Source organism: Lolium rigidum, chromosome 1, assembly GCF_022539505.1.
Source record: "Lolium rigidum isolate FL_2022 chromosome 1, APGP_CSIRO_Lrig_0.1, whole genome shotgun sequence".
Lineage (NCBI taxonomy): Eukaryota > Viridiplantae > Streptophyta > Magnoliopsida > Poales > Poaceae > Lolium > Lolium rigidum.
Window position 1 is genome coordinate 283705629 of NC_061508.1, and position 17788 is coordinate 283723416.

The 17788-nt window shown below is 42.2% G+C and overlaps 1 long non-coding RNA gene across 2 annotated transcripts; it reads right to left on the reverse strand.

The window, feature by feature from the left end:
• Positions 1–2452: 2452 nt before the first annotated feature.
• On the reverse strand, positions 2453–4712 carry LOC124683820. Of its 2 annotated transcripts, none has more exons than XR_006996826.1 (4): positions 4595–4712; positions 4299–4521; positions 3507–3698; positions 2453–2559 (listed from the first exon to the last, which is right to left on the reverse strand). It is a non-coding gene; the product is annotated as an uncharacterized LOC124683820 (long non-coding RNA). The 2 variants fall into 2 exon arrangements; XR_006996825.1 differs by having other exon boundaries at positions 4299–4501; positions 4595–4693.
• Positions 4713–17788: the final 13076 nt, after the last annotated feature.

The window sequence follows — 17788 nt, forward strand, 5'->3', positions numbered from 1 at the left end:
CTTAATGTAAGAAATAATACATAATTAAATCTAAAAGTCTCAAGAATTACGCAGATGTTGCATCCTTCTCTATCTCGTCGAACCGTAAGCTAGCCATGCGGTCCTCAACATACTAGCTATAACGAACTCTAGGTTTTATCATAAAGTCCTTACGATATCCTCTGTGCTTCGATTTCACTCATGTGATAGATTGTGTTTGCATATAAATTAAATTTATACTAGTCATAGCTAGACTAATATAAATGTTGGTGCTTTCTTAATGTTAAAAAACAACATAATACAACACAATACATTTCATGAGATCCTTTGTTAGAATCTCCATATGTTACGCAACATAATACCATATGAAGATTCATAGAGGGATTTGATTGGTCAAGATGTATATCTAGATCTCCTCTCTTTCCCAAATATGAGCAAGAATCATGGAGGGGTTAGAGGGAGAAGAAGGTTCTCAAAGTCAACAATAGAGTAGGGAGAGAGAGGGAGAAGCCACCAGCCCAAGGAGGAAGAAGGGGGTCTTATATACCCTCTCCCAACGAAATATGACCGTTGGGGATCCCCTAGGCCGGATTATCCGCTCTGGGACGGATTATCAGCCCTTAGCCCTCGAAAAACGGCTAAGGACCTTAGCGGGTCCAAAAAACGTGATCCCATGTATAGAGGCAGGATATTTGACCAGATTATTCATTTGGGACGGATATTTCGTCGGCCGGATAATCCGCCCCCAACTAGGGCCGTATAATCCGGCCCCGAAAACTGGTAGAAACAATAAAAACAATATTTGCATGGGGCAACCTCAAATAAATAGAACACTGTCTTGCTTACATGGCTTTGGGGATAAATACTTGACCAACTCGGAGACGCCACCACCCTATCCGTCCGGACTTTCACATTCTTAATACTTGCTTGTTATCAAATGTCCATGGAGTCCCATTAAACCCCAGGTCTTGAAGATCATAGAAGGATAAAGTTTCTCTAAATTCCCACATCTGTTTTTCATTTCTTTCCTTTTTTAAGAAATGTTCACTTTATCACATGTTTCGTTGAAATTTCCCATCATAAGCCAGGGTAGATTCATCATAGATTTTTTATAACAAATCCCACATATGATGTCGCATGCGGGTTCGAGGTTCCCCATAGAAAAACGTGCACCTCCATTTATTTCCTTTTTTCATATCAATAATGATTACATCGATAATTATCTCATTTATTTTAAAAAATCGACTTCTAAACTCTCATGCCAAAAGAGGGCTAGACCTCCCCCCTTCCCTTCCCCGTGAAACGAAACTACATGCTTGAGACCAAGCCTCCAATGAAGGCTTTCCACGACATCTTTTCTTTGCCGTGTCTCCGACAAAGAAGACGAGTTGGGGGCGATGAGTGTGCACGAGGTGTTCGAGCTCTTGAACCGTCCGGGAGTCACCCACCCCCGGAGGTTCCAACCCAAAGCTCTCATGGCTCCTGATGAGCATTGAATACATTGTTCTTGATCAAGGTCTATAAGGTACTCCGATTGTACGATATAGAGTACATTGTTGAATGATATAGAGTCCTTTCCATATGAAAATGATATGGTGGCGGCAAACATATACAGATCGTTCAATACTTTGAGTTTGATAAACTCCATGTGGTATATTGTTGTCTCCCGTAGTGTGTCATTCATCGATGAGGGGTCCTAATATTCTAAGGGCACGAAAAATGGATAATTTTTTTTTCTTAATCCCATATATTGCTTTCACTGTTTATTACCACACCAACACAAACATTTGGTGCAGAGCTTGGATGACACATCATCCAAGATGGAGGTGGGGTGTGCCTCGACACATCATCCCAGTATGGAGGTGGGGTGTGCCTCCGTCGTCGCAATGAGCGGTTTCCATCATGTGAGATGATATTTTTAGTTAGACTAACTTTTACTATCAAATAAACGATCAAACCTTTGCCAAATCCAATACATCAAAAAAATTGCACATTAGTCTTTCTGAATATTTAAGTTCTTCTCAGCCCTAAAATGGAATTTCTCCCGGTTGACCACTCGAAGATACACTTGTTATGAATTGTATTTAGCCCAACTAAATTTTATGATTACTAATCAGTGCAAACACCGATTTTGTTAGATGATGACAATTACAATTGTTTTATTTATATGCCACCAAACAAATTTTTATGGTTACTAAACAGTCCATGTTCACCTCGGGGCAAACTTCGTTGATCCGAGCAACCGACAAACCAACTACTAAAATATTCATGATGGACCAATCACTATTTATAAAGTTCTTTGGAGATATTCACGATATACCAATCCCTCATTTATTAAGTTCTTATATGGATCATCTCCCCCTATTACATATAAGTTCACAAATCGTCACACGGAGGGCGACCAGCTGCTGGTTGTCAGTCCTAGCCCCCATCACCTTCATCCGGCAGATCCACAACACCAACGCCGGCAGCTGTCCCCACGTCACCAGTTCTGTCCTGCCACCACTACCCAATTCTTGAGTGATATAATTTTCCTGCCATATTTGGCTTTCTGTAGAACAAAATTCTCCCAAGGCAGGACTGCACAATAAATAATACATGATCAATTATAATTACCCTTCGAGGAGTTCTCCTCGGGGGTAAATATGTCAAAAAAAATAGGCAATATTTGAACTCAGATACCGATAGACGAGGAAGGAAACAATTTCTGAAACTGAAGCATGCGCCACTATGACAATGCAATCGCAGGTCTGAGAGTGTGTAAAATGAAGAATCCACGAGTCTAAGTAAATGATTCTCGTTTAGGAGCTAATTCTCCTACAAACAATATGGCTATCAAGAATGAATTGATAGTCTAAACTCATACAAACATAAATGCATTAGTAAACTGATACTATTAGATTACCAGATGACTCACATAATAAAATCTAACACTCCATAAAACTCAGGCGTAGCAAATGAGTGAATTTTTAACATACAGGAAGAGCTTAAGAAACTGCGATGGAAATTTGAAACCTAAGGGCAAATCAGAGATGCAATACATAGATGAAATGCTACTGTAGTGCATATAATCCTCATCGAAACTTGGCATTGAATAACTCGGGCTCGTGCAAAGGGCCTGGAGAATTGAAGGACTATATCTGAACTCAAATCCAGAACTTAAAAAGGGACATGTTATTGGGGACTAATCATTTGTTACTTGGAAAATACAACTAAACAATGAATGCACCAACTTAGGTCAAAATAAGCCGGCCCTTATTGAAATGTTGGAGATGCTACACCTGCATCTACAAATGACACCGTACATCACACCAGACATGCTGAATTGCAATCAAACGCATTAGCTGTCAGCTTGTTAAAAGAAATTCTTCCGAAAATAGCATTTGTCCGCGATTTTGCATGACCTCATAGGTATAATTTCAGCCGCAACTACCGACCCGCCTTGGCACACTAAAACTAGGAAAATGATTCTGCTAACATACAAGAGCAACGATGAGCATCCTGATATTGACAGGAAATCAACGAACCTCTTCTTCCATGGATGTGGAGATGGAGGCGATTGTGAGGCGCAGATGGGATAATTCATATGTTTGGTTATCATCTGGCCTGAATTATCTCTTCATAAAACTATATCATGATGAACAATAAATAGGAGCGATTCCAAAACGCGAAGGGGGGAATCCTCCAGCGGCAGTCCTTAAGCTTGGTTGTTATATGACCTGCATTTAAGGTACAGAGTGTCCAAGTTAAACAGCATGTATTAAAGTGGATGCTACTACACTATCTGAGAATAAATCATTCCACTTGCTAGAACTGTTTGATCGGAGAAGCAAAAGAAGCAGAAAAGTCAGGATGCGAAGTGTCCCACATACAGACTTTAATTCAAGGAACCTAAATTCCTTATTTATCTATGAAACAAAAAAAAGCACTGTAAATCTGATTTAGAATACACACCCACTTTCCTAACAAAAACATCTCCATCTGTCAAACTATAAGAATAATAAAACTCTGAAACAACTTTGCTTCTCTTAAGATATCGTTTTGCTTCTCGTATATGTCACAGACCTAAAAAGTTTCAGTGATCGATTCCTCTAGAGGTTGACACCAGCTTGGTTCATAAACATTCAGCCAATTAAAGTTGGTTGCTCCCGGTTATAATCCGTAAGATTATCTCGCCTGTTTAGAATCAGGTGCGCTTTCAAGCCCACCAGCAAATCGATCTTTATCCGGTAGTTCATGGGGCTAATTCGTCCCAAGTGCGTGCTGTACGGGTCCTTATTCAACAAATTAAAATGCATCGCCGAATGAACTCTACGCACCTGTTGTTCCATGACCCAGGCGATGGTGGTGAACCGGAGAGATGGGCCGCGGCTTCATCTGGAGAAGGCATCGGAACTTCCGCTACCTCCGCGAAATCCGGCGCGGCCGTTGCTTCCAGAGCTCGTAGAGTCGACGGATCGGCTTGGGCTGGTGCCCTCATCTCCCGTCTGGTTTGCTTCTTCTCGGTCGAGCCAAGGCGAATCTAGGGATGGAAAATCCATGCTGGAGGGAGCATTGAGCGGAATCAGAGAGGCGGCGGCGCTCAGCGAGAGCTCGAATGACGGGGAGATCTGACCTGAGTGAACCCTTAGGGGCGGCCATCGACCTGCATCGCCAGCGGCGTCGGGATCTAGCCGGAGGATCCGCTCTCGCCTGCGGGTGTGTGTCTCGTCTGACGCAGGGAGGAGGCGATTGGATTTCGAATTAACTGGGCTCGGTGGATCCTGTCCAATACCCCACGTCGGCAGCGGGCCACCACCGTATAACATACGAAAAGGTGCTATGTATCTACGGCGCATCGCTCGTATTTGCGGAAATGGCTGGTCAAACGTTCCCGCATGTGGGCCCGGCACGGGAATCTCATAGCAGCGTCCGACGGGAGCGATTTCGACCGCGCCCCATTTCGCCTTCACCAACGCTCTTAATTAGAACCGGGTTCGTTGACTGCTGCTTTGACGATGCAGGCTCTCGACCAAAATGGCACCAAAGAGCTTCCATGGTTCCATGCACCCGTCCATGATCCGCATAGAAGGGGAACCGTGAAGATATGAGATGGGTGCTATCAAGTGGGATCCCACTAAATCCCACTTGAATTTACACTAGAAAAATCAAATTGCACTACAAGTAAAACCTAGGCGCAAAATTATGGAGTCTATTCTTAGAGAATCTCCAACAGGCGCGCTATATCGCGGCGCGCTATATCTCAGGTTCTGCGTGCGGTAAACAGCTAGCGCGCGCTGGGCCGGTTTTTCCTCCGCCGGACGCGGCAAAATGCAGCGCGTGCGCGGGCGGAATAAATGGTCCTCCGTCGGGCGCGGCAAAATACAGCGCGCGGGGGCGCGGAAAACAATTTTCTAGACTATTTTGCATTCACAAAGATCAAATAATCACACATAATTCATGAAACAAATGATGTACCATAATTTAAATGGATACAAAGTGCAACATACATCACATAGTTCAAGAACGACACACAAAATAACGTAGTTCAACAATGACACACGACATATGGTTCAAATAGACAAAGTGGAACACACAATTTGCATATCACAAATGCATATCACACTTCCGCATTCTCCAAGTCAACAGCTTCTCCTTCTTCCTCATCTTCTTGGGTTGAAGGAGGAATAGTAGCATTCATGGAAGACACGAAGCCTCCCGGTGGTGCTCCCATACTCCCATACACACCACTCACCGAGTCTCCCATAGTCCCTCCAAACACTCCTCCATAGCTTGGTCCTCCCATGCCGGCCATGCCTCCATAGCCTCCCATGCCGGCCATGCCACCCATGCTGGCCATGCCTCCATAGCCTCCCATGCCGGCCATGCCACCCATGCCGGCCACTTGAATCATCATCATCGATGATTGTTGCACCACCGGTAGCATTGGCCGCCATAGTTGCCGCATCCAACTTGCCGCGCGTCTTCCACTTTTCTTCATTCCCTAGCACTTCATAGCAATGATGCAAGGTGAATGGCTTGCCAAGAATCTTGTTTCCTTTCTTGTTCTTCTTTCCCACATCCCTAAACAATCCTTGAGCCATAGAGTTCTACACATATGCGGAAAAGAAAATAGATGAGCTATATGAAGTAGAACCGTATTCTTCTCATATGAGCCATATGGTGAACATAGTAGTAGAATGACTTACCCTATCATTCTCATTTGTGCCACTAGGATTGAGAACATCGATGTTTTCTTGCACGCCCGCCCATTTTTGGCAATCGGTACCGGTTGTTGGATCCATTCCAATTGTCAACCACGTCTTGCAAAGCAACTTGTCCTCCGCTATGGTGTAGTTGGCGGACCGACCGGGATGGCGAGGTTCAATCAACCCTTCTCCTTCCTCATCTACATCCTCATACTCCTCCTCTCCATAGGCGGCTTCATCATGCAAGAAGATCCAACATTCATTGTCTCCATGAATGTCGCATCATCCACTCTACATTGCAATGAAATTCATGACTATACGGCTAGGTATGCATCTAAACTACAATTCGACGAAAAGTAGTGTTTTTTACCTCTCGGGCATTTCATCATCCACGGTATGTGCGCCCGCGCGGTTGCCGGACGGAGGCGCCGGCTGGGTCGGCGGAGGAGGAGGAGGAGGCGTCTGGTTCGCCGGAGGAGGAGGAGGCTGCGGCCGGCGGGTGGCGGGCGCCTTCGCTTTCTTCGGCGGCGCGACGGAGGCGGCACCGATGTGCGGCCGTTTGGTCGACGGTGCCTTCCCCCTCCTCGGCGCGGGCCACGCGTTGCCGGCGCCCTGTGCGGCGGCTGCGCCTGCGTGCAGCGCTCCGCGCGGCGGGACGAAGAGCGCGCGCGCAGTAGCCGTTGCGTTGCCGCCGTCGGTGCTGCCGCTAGGGTTTGGCGGCGGCGACGGAGGGTGGGACGGAGTAGGGAGGGGTCGGTGGGTTGCCGGAGGGGTCGTCCATCGTCGGGATTTCACCGGCGGCGCGCGAAGACGACGGATTGGGCGCTCGGGCGGCGACGCGGAAGAGGAAGTTTCAGCGCGGGGTTTTTTCTCGCTTGGACGAGTGATGCCGCGCGCTGTAGCCGACGCGGAAGATATGTGATACGTCCAATTTGCATCACTATTTTATATCATAATTTGTTGTTATTCATTGATATATTTCATATTGGGACACAATACTTATGTTATTTCATCTATTTTGCATGTTTCATCATTATTGGAGGATCAAGCACCGGAGCCAGGATTCTGCTGGAAAAAGCACCGTCAGAACGCAATATTTCGGAAGATCAACTGTGGAAGGAAATTATACCAAAAATCCTATTTTTCAAGATGACGAAGGAAGCCACGGAGGGTACGTCGCGAAGAGCTACAGCCGCCTCTGCGGGGTGGAGAACACCAGAGAGAAAAGAGCTCTCCGGCAGGCAAGAATCCGCCGGGGAAATTCCCTCCCGGAGGGGGAAATCGACGCCATCGTCACCGTCATCGAGCTGGACATCATCTCCATCACCATCATCATCATCTCCACCATCATCACCACCGTCTTCACCGCTGGACATCATCACCGCCGTAGCAATTTGGGTTTGATCTTGATTGTTTGATAGGGGAAACTCTCCCGGTATCGATTTCTACTCGTTGTTGATGCTATTGAGTGAAACCATTGAACCAAGTTTTATGTTTAGATTGTTATTCATCATCATATCACCTCTGATCATGTTCCATATGATGTCTCGTGAGTAGTTCGTTTAGTTCTTGAGGACATGGGTGAAGTCTAACTGTTAGTAGTGAACTATGGTTGAGTAATATTCAATGGTATGATATTTAAGTTGTGGTGTTATTCTTCTAGTGGTGTCGTGTGAACGTCGACTACACGACACTTCACCTTTATGGGCCTAGGGGAATGCATCTTGTACTCGTTTGCCAATTGCGGGGTTGCCGGAGTGACAGAAACCTAAACCCCGTTGGTATATCGATGCAGGAGGGATAGCGAGGATCTCGAGTTTAAGGCCGTGGTTAGATTTATTCTTAATTACTTTCTTGTAGTTGCGGATGCTTGCAAGGGGTATAATCACAAGTATGTATTAGTCCTAGGAAGGGCGGTACATTAGCATAGGTTCACCCACACAACACTTATCATAACAATGAAGATTATATAGCCGTATGTAGCGAAAGCACTAGACTAAAATCCCGTGTGTCCTCGAGAACGTTTGGTCATTATAAGTAAACAACCCGGCTTGTCCTTTGTGCTAAAAAGGATTGGGCCACTCGCTGCAATTGTTACTCTCGCAATTTACTTACTCGTACTTTATTCAACTGTTACATCAAAACCCCCTGAATACTTGTCTGTGAGCATTTACAGGGAATCCTTCATCGAAACTGCTTGTCAACAACTTCTGCTCCTCGTTGGGATCGACATTCTTACTTATCGAAAATACTACGATACACCCCCTATACTTGTGGGTCATCAAGACTATTTTCTGGCGCCGTTGCCGGGGAGCTAAGCGCTATTGGTAAGTGGAATTGGTAAGGAAAACCTTTACTGTTTGTGCTGATTTTATTTCTGCCTGCTGCTATAAGTCATTATGGAGAGATCTTCTCTTCAATTTCTATTTGGGAAATCTACTACTACTGCAACGGTAGTGGATGAGGCGCCAGGTGAGGAAGTGATACCATATAAAATACCTATGAAAATTATTGAACGTGTTATGGATAACCGCTATGAAGGGGATGGAACTGTCCACCCTGGAGATCATTTATTGTTCTTGCATGAATTATGCGCTTTATTCAAGTGTGCAGGTATTGCTATGGATGAAGTGAGGAAGAAACTATTCTCTATATCGCTGTCTGGTAAGGCGGCGCATTGGTATAAATTACTGGATAATGGGGATTCTCTTGAATGGAATGATATTGTGCCCCGGTTTTATTCTAAGTTCTATCCTCCAAGTGAAATTCACAAGGATCGGAATCGCATATATAATTTTTGGCCTCATGATGGAGAGAGTATTGCCCAAGCTTGGGGGAGATTGAAGTCTTTAAAGCTCAAATGCCCCATTCATGAGCTTCCTGGTAATGTTATTATTGATAATTTCTATGCAAGACTTTCTTTTCAAGACAAGACCTTGCTGGATACTTCTTGTTCTGGATCATTTACACGCAACAAAGAAGAGTTTAAAAGGGACCTTCTTAATCGGATCCAAGAAAATACTGAAGGTTGGGAGAACGACAAGGATAGAGAATCAGGTATAATTTATGAGTATAAATGCATTGAAGCTTTTATGGATACTGATAAATTTCGTAATATGAGTGCTACATATGGTCTTGATTCTCAAGTTGCTGCAAATCTTTATAAAGCTTTTGCCTCTCATTATGAATTGCCTAAGAAGAATTTTGATAAGTATCATGAACCGTATAAAGATAAAATTGATTCATCTATTAATAAATGCGTTGTAGTTGAAACTGCTGATCATGTTATTCCCGAAGCTTATATTGAAAAAACTCCTTTCCCTGCTAAAATGAAGGAGTACTCGTTATAAATAGTGTGGTTCATAAAAGTGAAAAGAAACCCGTAGAACCCGAAGAACAAATAAAAGTTGAACCTGCTGTTGCAATAGTTAAAGATCTTGTGACTGAAAATGTGGAGGATGGGCATATTATTTTCTGTGAAGATGCTTCTAATATTGTTTCACATCCTAATAAACCCAAGCAAGCTAGTGTTCCTATGCTATCTGTTAGAATTGGTGATCATTGCTATTATGGTTTATGTGATATTGGTGCAAGTGTTAGTGCTATTCCTTATGAGCTTTACACGGAGATTATGCACGAAATTGATTCTTGTGAACTTGAAGATATTGATGTGGTTATTCAGCTGGCTAATAGAGAAACTATTTCTCCAATTGGTATTGTTCGAGATGTAGAAGTTCTATGTGGTAAGATTAAATATCCTGCTGACTTTTTGGTACTTGGTTCTGCTGCTAGTGATTATTGTCCTATCATTTTTGGTAGACCTTTTCTAAATACTTGTGGAGCTATTATAGATTGCAAGAAAGAGAAAATTTTGACTAAATTTGCTGGTGAATCTTATGAGTTTAACTTCTCTAAATTTACCAAAACTCCTTATAAAGCTGATTTGCCTAGTAATGATTTTAAAATGGAGCAAGTGTGCATCTATTGTTCTTGTTCCTAATAATCCTTTGCAGCAACATTTGGAGAATAGCGAGAGTGAAGTTTTTAGGAAAGAAAGAGATGAGCTTGAGGAAATTTTTCTTCGCCAACCTATTCTCAAGCATGATTTACCGGTGGAAGATTTAGGTACAACACCGCCACCAAAGGAAGATCCTGTTTTTGAATTAAAGCCTTTGCCTGATAATCTTAAATATGCTCATATTGATGATAAGAAAATATATCCTGTTATTATTAGTTCTAAGCTTTCAGAGATTGAGGAAGAAAGGTTATTGGAAATATTGAAGAAACACCGAGGAGCTATTGGCTACACTCTTGATGATTTGAAGGGGATTTCTCCTTCTATTTTCCAACATGCTATTAATATGGAAGATGATGCAAAGCTCGTTGTTGAACATCGGCGTCGTCTAATTCCGAAGATGAAGGAGGTGGTAAGGAATGAGGTATTAAAACTTCTTGAGGCTGGTATTATATATCCTATTGCCGATAGTAGATGGGTTAGTCCTGTGCATTGCGTTCCCAAGAAAGGAGGAATGACTCGTTGTGCCTAATGATAATGATGAGCTCATCCCTCAAAGAGTAGTTGTAGGGTATAGAATGTGCATTGATTTTCGAAAAGTTAATAAAGTTACTAAGAAAGATCATTACCCTTTACCATTTATTGATCAAATGCTAGAAAGATTGTCTAAAAATACTCATTTTTGCTTTCTTGATGGTTATTTTGGGTTTTCACAAATTGCTGTTAAAACTAAAGATCAAGAGAAAACCACTTTTACTTGTCCCTATGGAACTTATGCTTATAGGCGTATGCCTTTTGGTTTATGTAATGCTCCTGCTACTTTTCAAAGATGCATGTCTGCTATTTTTCATGGCTTTTGCGAGAGTATTGTGGAAGTATTCATGGATGATTTTTCCGTCTATGGGAATTCTTTTGATAGTTGCTTGCGAAACCTTGATAAAGTTTTGCAGAGATGTGAAGAAACTAACCTTGTTCTTAATTGGGAGAAATGCCACTTTATGGTTAATGAAGGAATTGTATTGGGACATAAAATTTCCGAGAGAGGTATTGAAGTTGATAGAGCTAAAGTTGAAGCAATTGAGAAGATGCCCTATCCGAGGGATGTTAAAGGTATTCGTAGTGTTCTTGGTCATGCTGGGTTTTATAGGAGATTTATTAAAGATTTCTCCAAGATTTCAAAGCCTCTTACTAATCTTCTTCAAAAAGACGTACCTTTTGTTTTTGATGATGATTGTAAGGAAGCTTTTGAAACTCTAAAGAAAGCCTTAACAACTGCTCCTGTAGTTGAACCTCCGGATTGGAATTTGCCTTTTGAAATTATGTGTGATGCTAGTGATTTTCTTGTAGGCGCTGTTCTTGGACAACGGGTAAATAAAAAACTGAATGTTATTCATTATGCTAGTAAAACTCTTGATGTCTGCTCAAAGAAATTATGCTACAACTGAAAAAGAATTATTAGTCTGTAGTCTTTGCTTGTGATAAATTTAGATCTTATATTGTTGATTCAAAAGTTACGATTCATACCGATCATGCTGCAATTAGATACCTTATGACAAAGAAAGATGCTAAGCCGAGGCTTATTAGATGGGTACTTCTTTTGCAAGAATTTGATTTACATATTGTAGATAGGAAAGGTGCTGATAATTTGTCTAGATTGGAAAATATTGCTTATGATCCTGTTCCTGTTAATGATAGTTTTCCAAATGAACAATTGGCTGCGATAAAGGTGAGTTCGCGAGACAGTCCTTGGTATGCTGATTATGCTAACTTTATTGTTTCCAAGTACTTGCCTCCAACCTTTTCAGCTCAGCAAAGGAGGAAATTCTTTTATGACTTGAGGCATTATTTCTGGGATGACCCACACTTATATAAAGAAGGAGTGGATGGTATTCTGCGAAGGTGTGTTCCCGAATATGAACAACAAGAGATATTGAGTAAATGTCATGATAGTGCTTATGGAGGACATCACGCCGGAGAAAGAACCGCGCAAAAGGTTCTACAATCAGGTTTTTATTGGCCAACTCTCTTCAAGGATGCGAGAAAGTTTATTTTATCTTGTGATGAATGCCAAAGGGTTGGTAATATCTCCGGACGTAATGAAATGCCTATGAATTATACTCTTGTTATTGAACCATTTGATTGTTGGGGATTTGACTTCATGGGACCTTTTCCGTCTTCGAAGGTAACACTCATATACTTGTTGCTCGTTGATTATGTTACTAAATGGGTGGAAGCCATACCTACAAAAAGTGCTGATGGTGAGACCTCTTTAAGAATGCTTTTAGACATTATTTTTCCTAGATTTGGAGTGCCTAGATATATTATGACTCGATGGAGGTTCTCATTTTATTCATGGAGGTTTTAGAAAAACTCTTGCTAGGTATGGTATTAATCATAGAATTGCTTCCGCTTATCATCCTCAAACTAGTGGGCAAGTAGAATTATCAAATAGAGAGATTAAATCTATCTTGCAAAAGACTGTTAATAAAACTAGAAAGAATTGGGCTAGTAAATTGAAGGATGCACTATGGGCTTATAGAACTGCTTATAAAAATCCCATGGGAATGTCACCTTATAAAATGGTTTATGGGAAAGCTTGTCATTTACCTTTAGAACTAGAGCACAAAGCTTATTGGGTCGTTAGAGAATTAAATAAAGATCCTAAACTTGCTCGGTAATAAGAGGTTGTTGCAATTGAGTTCTCTAGATGAATGGAAAAGTGAAGCTTATGAAAATGCTAAACTCTTTAAAGAGAAAGTTAAAAAATGGCATGATAGAAGGATTATCAAAAGAGAATTTAATATTGGGGATAAAGTCCTATTGTATCGGTCTCGTCTCAGATTCTTTGCGGGGAAATTACTCTCGAAATGGGAAGGACCATATGTTGTCGAGGAGGTGTATCGTTCAGGAGCAATTAAAATTAGCTCTCTCCAAGGCAATGCCACGCAAGTGGTGAATGGACAAAGACTCAAGCATTATATCTTAGGTGATTCCTATAATGTTGATGTTGATATTATTCGAGTGGAAACACCGGAGGCTTTCATCAAAGGGCAAATTGACAGTCCGCCAGAACTCGACTTTGAATAGGTAACGATGATCGGTAATGAAAAGTACGCAATTTACTTTCCGAACAATATTTTTGCTTGTTTTTGGAAAATATGAAAAATTACGAGATCGAAACGGAGTGGAAAAGACGCACGAGGGTGTGCCACCATAGGCCGGCGCGGCCTGACCTGGGCCCGCGCCGACCTATGGTCTGGCCGCCTCGTCGCCCCTTTCCGACCCTGGTTCGATCTGGTACTTTCCTTTTGTCGTGAAATTTTTTGCTATATAATCCCCCGGACCCCTGGAGGCCCGTATATCATTTTCTTGACGTGTTTTGTTTCGAGCTGTTTCTGCCAGGATTTGCTTCGGATCTAGGGCCATCATGTCTTCGTCGGAAACTCCGAAGGACAGCTCCTGCAAGGATGTTGGCAACTTGTACATGGAGGAGCTGAGGATGCACCCCAAGGAGTTGCTGCTCGTTGAAGGAGAACTGCAGATCAAGGATGTCCAGGGTCCTAAAGGAGAAGGAAGCTTGGAAGACAGGATGGAGAAGCTAGAACAAGAAGTTTTCAAATACAAGAAGATGGCTGAGTGTGAGGTGGATATCTTCCACGGGATTGTGTCTGAACTCATTGCTGAACATGAGAAGGAAACTGCAAAGCTTTGGGGCGACATCCTCTCACTTCACGACACCACCAACAAGCTCCAAGCACAACTCTATGACGTTCAGAACAGAACTGTGAGTATGAAAACAGGTTTAAATACATAAGCCGTGCTGCTAGTTTCAGGATTCCCGAGACCAAGATGTCGTTTCTTGATGGAGAGCCTCTTCCTTGGAAGTCTGATGACGGGAGTTCATCACCACCATCGCCGCAGGAGTAACTCATCATCGGTATTGGCATCCCCTTGGTTTGTTCCAAACTTGGGGGAGTGCCGCGGTATCACATCATCACTATCTTTTACTTTTTACTGTCAAGTAGTGTCATATCATGAGTAGGGAAGTTATCATATAAGATGGGTTGCAGTTTGGAAGTATCTCTCCTTTAGATGGTTATCTATGTATCCCTTGGTGTGAGTTATCGTTATGGAATATTAATGAGAAGTCTTATCATTTACATATTGCACATCTTATTTTAGTTTGCACTCTCTATTATATGATTTACCTTGTTGTTAGTATTGGTATCACTTTGGGAGCATAGAATAAATCTATTTGGTTTTGGCAAACTTAGCATTGGTCAATAGCAACAACACTTTGAGGTTTAAGTAGAAAAGAGAAATACATGTAGTTGTTTCATTGTCTTTCTTTCTTGTTAGCTCATAGTTTATTATTCTGAAGTTAAAATTGTTTGTGCTTACAAGGAAGATGCATGATTGTTTCTATCACATGTATATTTGTTTGTTTCCCTCAACTCTTATGCTTGCTAATTAACCTTGCTAGCCAAAAACCTGTACTGAGAGGGAATACTTCTCGTGCATCCAAACCTTAGTCCAAACCTATGTCATTTGTGTCCACCATACCTACCTACTACATGGTATTTTCTGCCATTCCAAGGAAATACTTCATGTGTTACCTTTAAACAATTCAAAACTTAGTATCTCTTATTTGTGTCAATGTTTTATAGCTCATGAGGAAGTATGTGGTGTTTTATCTTTCAATCTTGTTGGGCAACTTTCACCAATGGACTAGTGGCTTCATCCGCTTATCCAATAATTTTGCAAAAAGAGCTGGCAATGGGATTCCCAGTCCCAAACTAATTAACCTAATTAGACACTCCTCCATGGTATGTGATTGATGGATGGCACCCGAAGGATTCGGTTAGCCATGGCTTGTGTAAGCAAAGGTTGGGGGGAGTGTCATCATAATAAAACTAAAATAAAAAGGCACTCCTTCATGGTATGAGATTGTTGGCGAGCACCCGAGGATTCGAGTTAGCCATGGTTTGTGAAAGAAAGGTTGGAAGGAGTGCCACATAAAATGAAAATAATATGGGAGCCGCTCTTTGAAGGTTGTCCGGCAAGGGGGTTAGAGTACCCGCTACCGATCGTTGACAACAACAAACACCTCTCAAAATGTTACTTTTATTCTCTTTATATGATTTCAAAACTGAAAAAGCTCTAGCACATGATTTAATCCCTGCTTCCTCTCGCGAAGGGCCTGTCTTTTACTTTATGTTGGGTCAGTAAACCTATTTCCCTCCATCTCAAGCAAGCATTTGAGTGGTTGTGATCAAACCATTATATTGTGATTTGCTTTATCATGTCTTTTATTCTTCCTTGTTTAGTACAAGTTTTATCTGAATGAATATAACTTTGCAAGTTATCAATGATCATGAGGAGACCATTATGATTGAGTATGCAAGTTGTGCCTTATAAACTTTAACATGAGAGCGCTGCTCAATGAGATAAATATAATCTATTAATTGTTCTCTGACCAAGAAACGAAGTTTGCCATCACCAACTATGATTTCTTATGCACCTTTATTTGTGATTACTTTATACTTGTTTCAAGTTGAGTTATATGAGGAAGTTGTTTACTAGAATATCTTGTGTGAATGAATATGATGCTTCTTGTCCGTATTTTATTTATCGACTCTTCACTCCATAAACATGTGGTCCTGTTTACCGAGTTCAGTTTCGCTTGGGGACAAGCGAAGTCTAAGCTTGGGGGAGTTGATACGTCCAATTTGCATCACTATTTTATATCATAATTTGCTGTTATTCATTGATATATTTCATATTGGGACACAATACTTATGTTATTTCATCTATTTTGCATGTTTCATCATTATTGGAGGATCAAGCACTGGAGCCAGGATTCTGCTGGAAAAAGCACCGTCAGAACGCAATATTTCGGAAGATCAACTGTGAAAGGAAATTATACCAAAAATCCTATTTTTCAAGATGACGAAGGAAGCCACGGAGGGTACGTCGCGAAGAGCTACAGCCGCCTCTGCGGGGCGGAGAACACCAGAGAGAAAAGAGCTCTCCGGCAGGCAGGAATCCGCCGGGGAAATTCCCTCCCGGAGGGGGAAATCGACGCCATCGTCACCGTCATTGAGCTGGACATCATCTCCATCACCATCATCATCATCTCCACCATCATCACCACCGTCTCCACCGCTGGACATCGTCACCGTCGTAGCAATTTGGGTTTGATCTTGATTGTTTGATAGGGGAAACTCTCCCGGTATCGATTTCTACTCGTTGTTGATGCTATTGAGTGAAACCATTGAACCAAGTTTTATGTTCAGATTGTTATTCATCATCATATCACCTCTGATCATGTTCCATATGATGTCTCGTGAGTAGTTCGTTTAGTTCTTGAGGACATGGGTGAAGTCTAACTGTTAGTAGTGAACTATGGTTGAGTAATATTCAATGGTATGATATTTAAGTTGTGGTGTTATTCTTCTAGTGGTGTCGTGTGAACGTCGACTACACGACACTTCACCTTTATGGGCCTAGGGGAATGCATCTTGTACTCGTTTGCCAATTGCGGGGTTGCCGGAGTGACGAAACCTAAACCCCCGTTGGTATATCGATGCGGGAGGGATAGCAGGATCTCGCAGTTTAAGGCTGTGGTTAGATTTATTCTTAATTACTTTCTTGTAGTTGCGGATGCTTGCAAGGGGTATAATCACAAGTATGTATTAGTCCTAGGAAGGGCGGTACATTAGCATAGGTTCACCCACACAACACTTATCATAACAATGAAGATTATATAGCCGTATGTAGCGAAAGCACTAGACTAAAATCCCGTGTGTCCTCGAGAACGTTTGGTCATTATAAGTAAACAACCCGGCTTGTCCTTTGTGCTAAAAAGGATTGGGCCACTCGCTACAATTGTTACTCTCGCAATTTACTTACTCGTACTTTATTCAACTGTTACATCAAAACCCCCGAATACTTGTCTCGTGAGCATTTACAGGGAATCCTTCATCGAAACTGCTTGTCAACACCTTCTGCTCCTCGTTGGGATCGACATTCTTACTTATCGAAAATACTACGATACACCCCCTATACTTGTGGGTCATCAATATGCCGCTCCGGTTTGTGCAAAACGCCACACGCTCTAAAATATTTACAGCGCCGCGCCGTTTACCGTGCCTGTTGGAGCGCCTGATTCCCTCCCGCGCGCGGTATACCGGCGGTTTTTTTGCAGCGCGGCCGATATAGCGCGCCTGTTGGAGATGCTCTTAGAGGAAGGCAATTTGATGCTCTAGTTGCAATATTTGGAAGTCAAAAAGTTGTAAAATTGCAAACCGAAGCTTCCCACATTCCACTATATAAAATAAGTAGCCATAAACAGCAATCAGATATAGATCATTCGTAGTTCTCTCCTCTCAAAATTCTACAGAGATATATTTTGGGCGCACCACACCCCTACCCCTCCTCTGTCAGCTCCACCGGAGTGGGAGTAAGGGATACCAATCTATCGAATGGAGTTCTAGTTTACTCGAGTTGAGGCTTTTAATAAGGTTTAATGGTGGCGCCTCGTTGGTGTTGGCGACGCTGCCAATCTGAATAATTTTTTTTCCACGAACCACACCATCTTGACGAT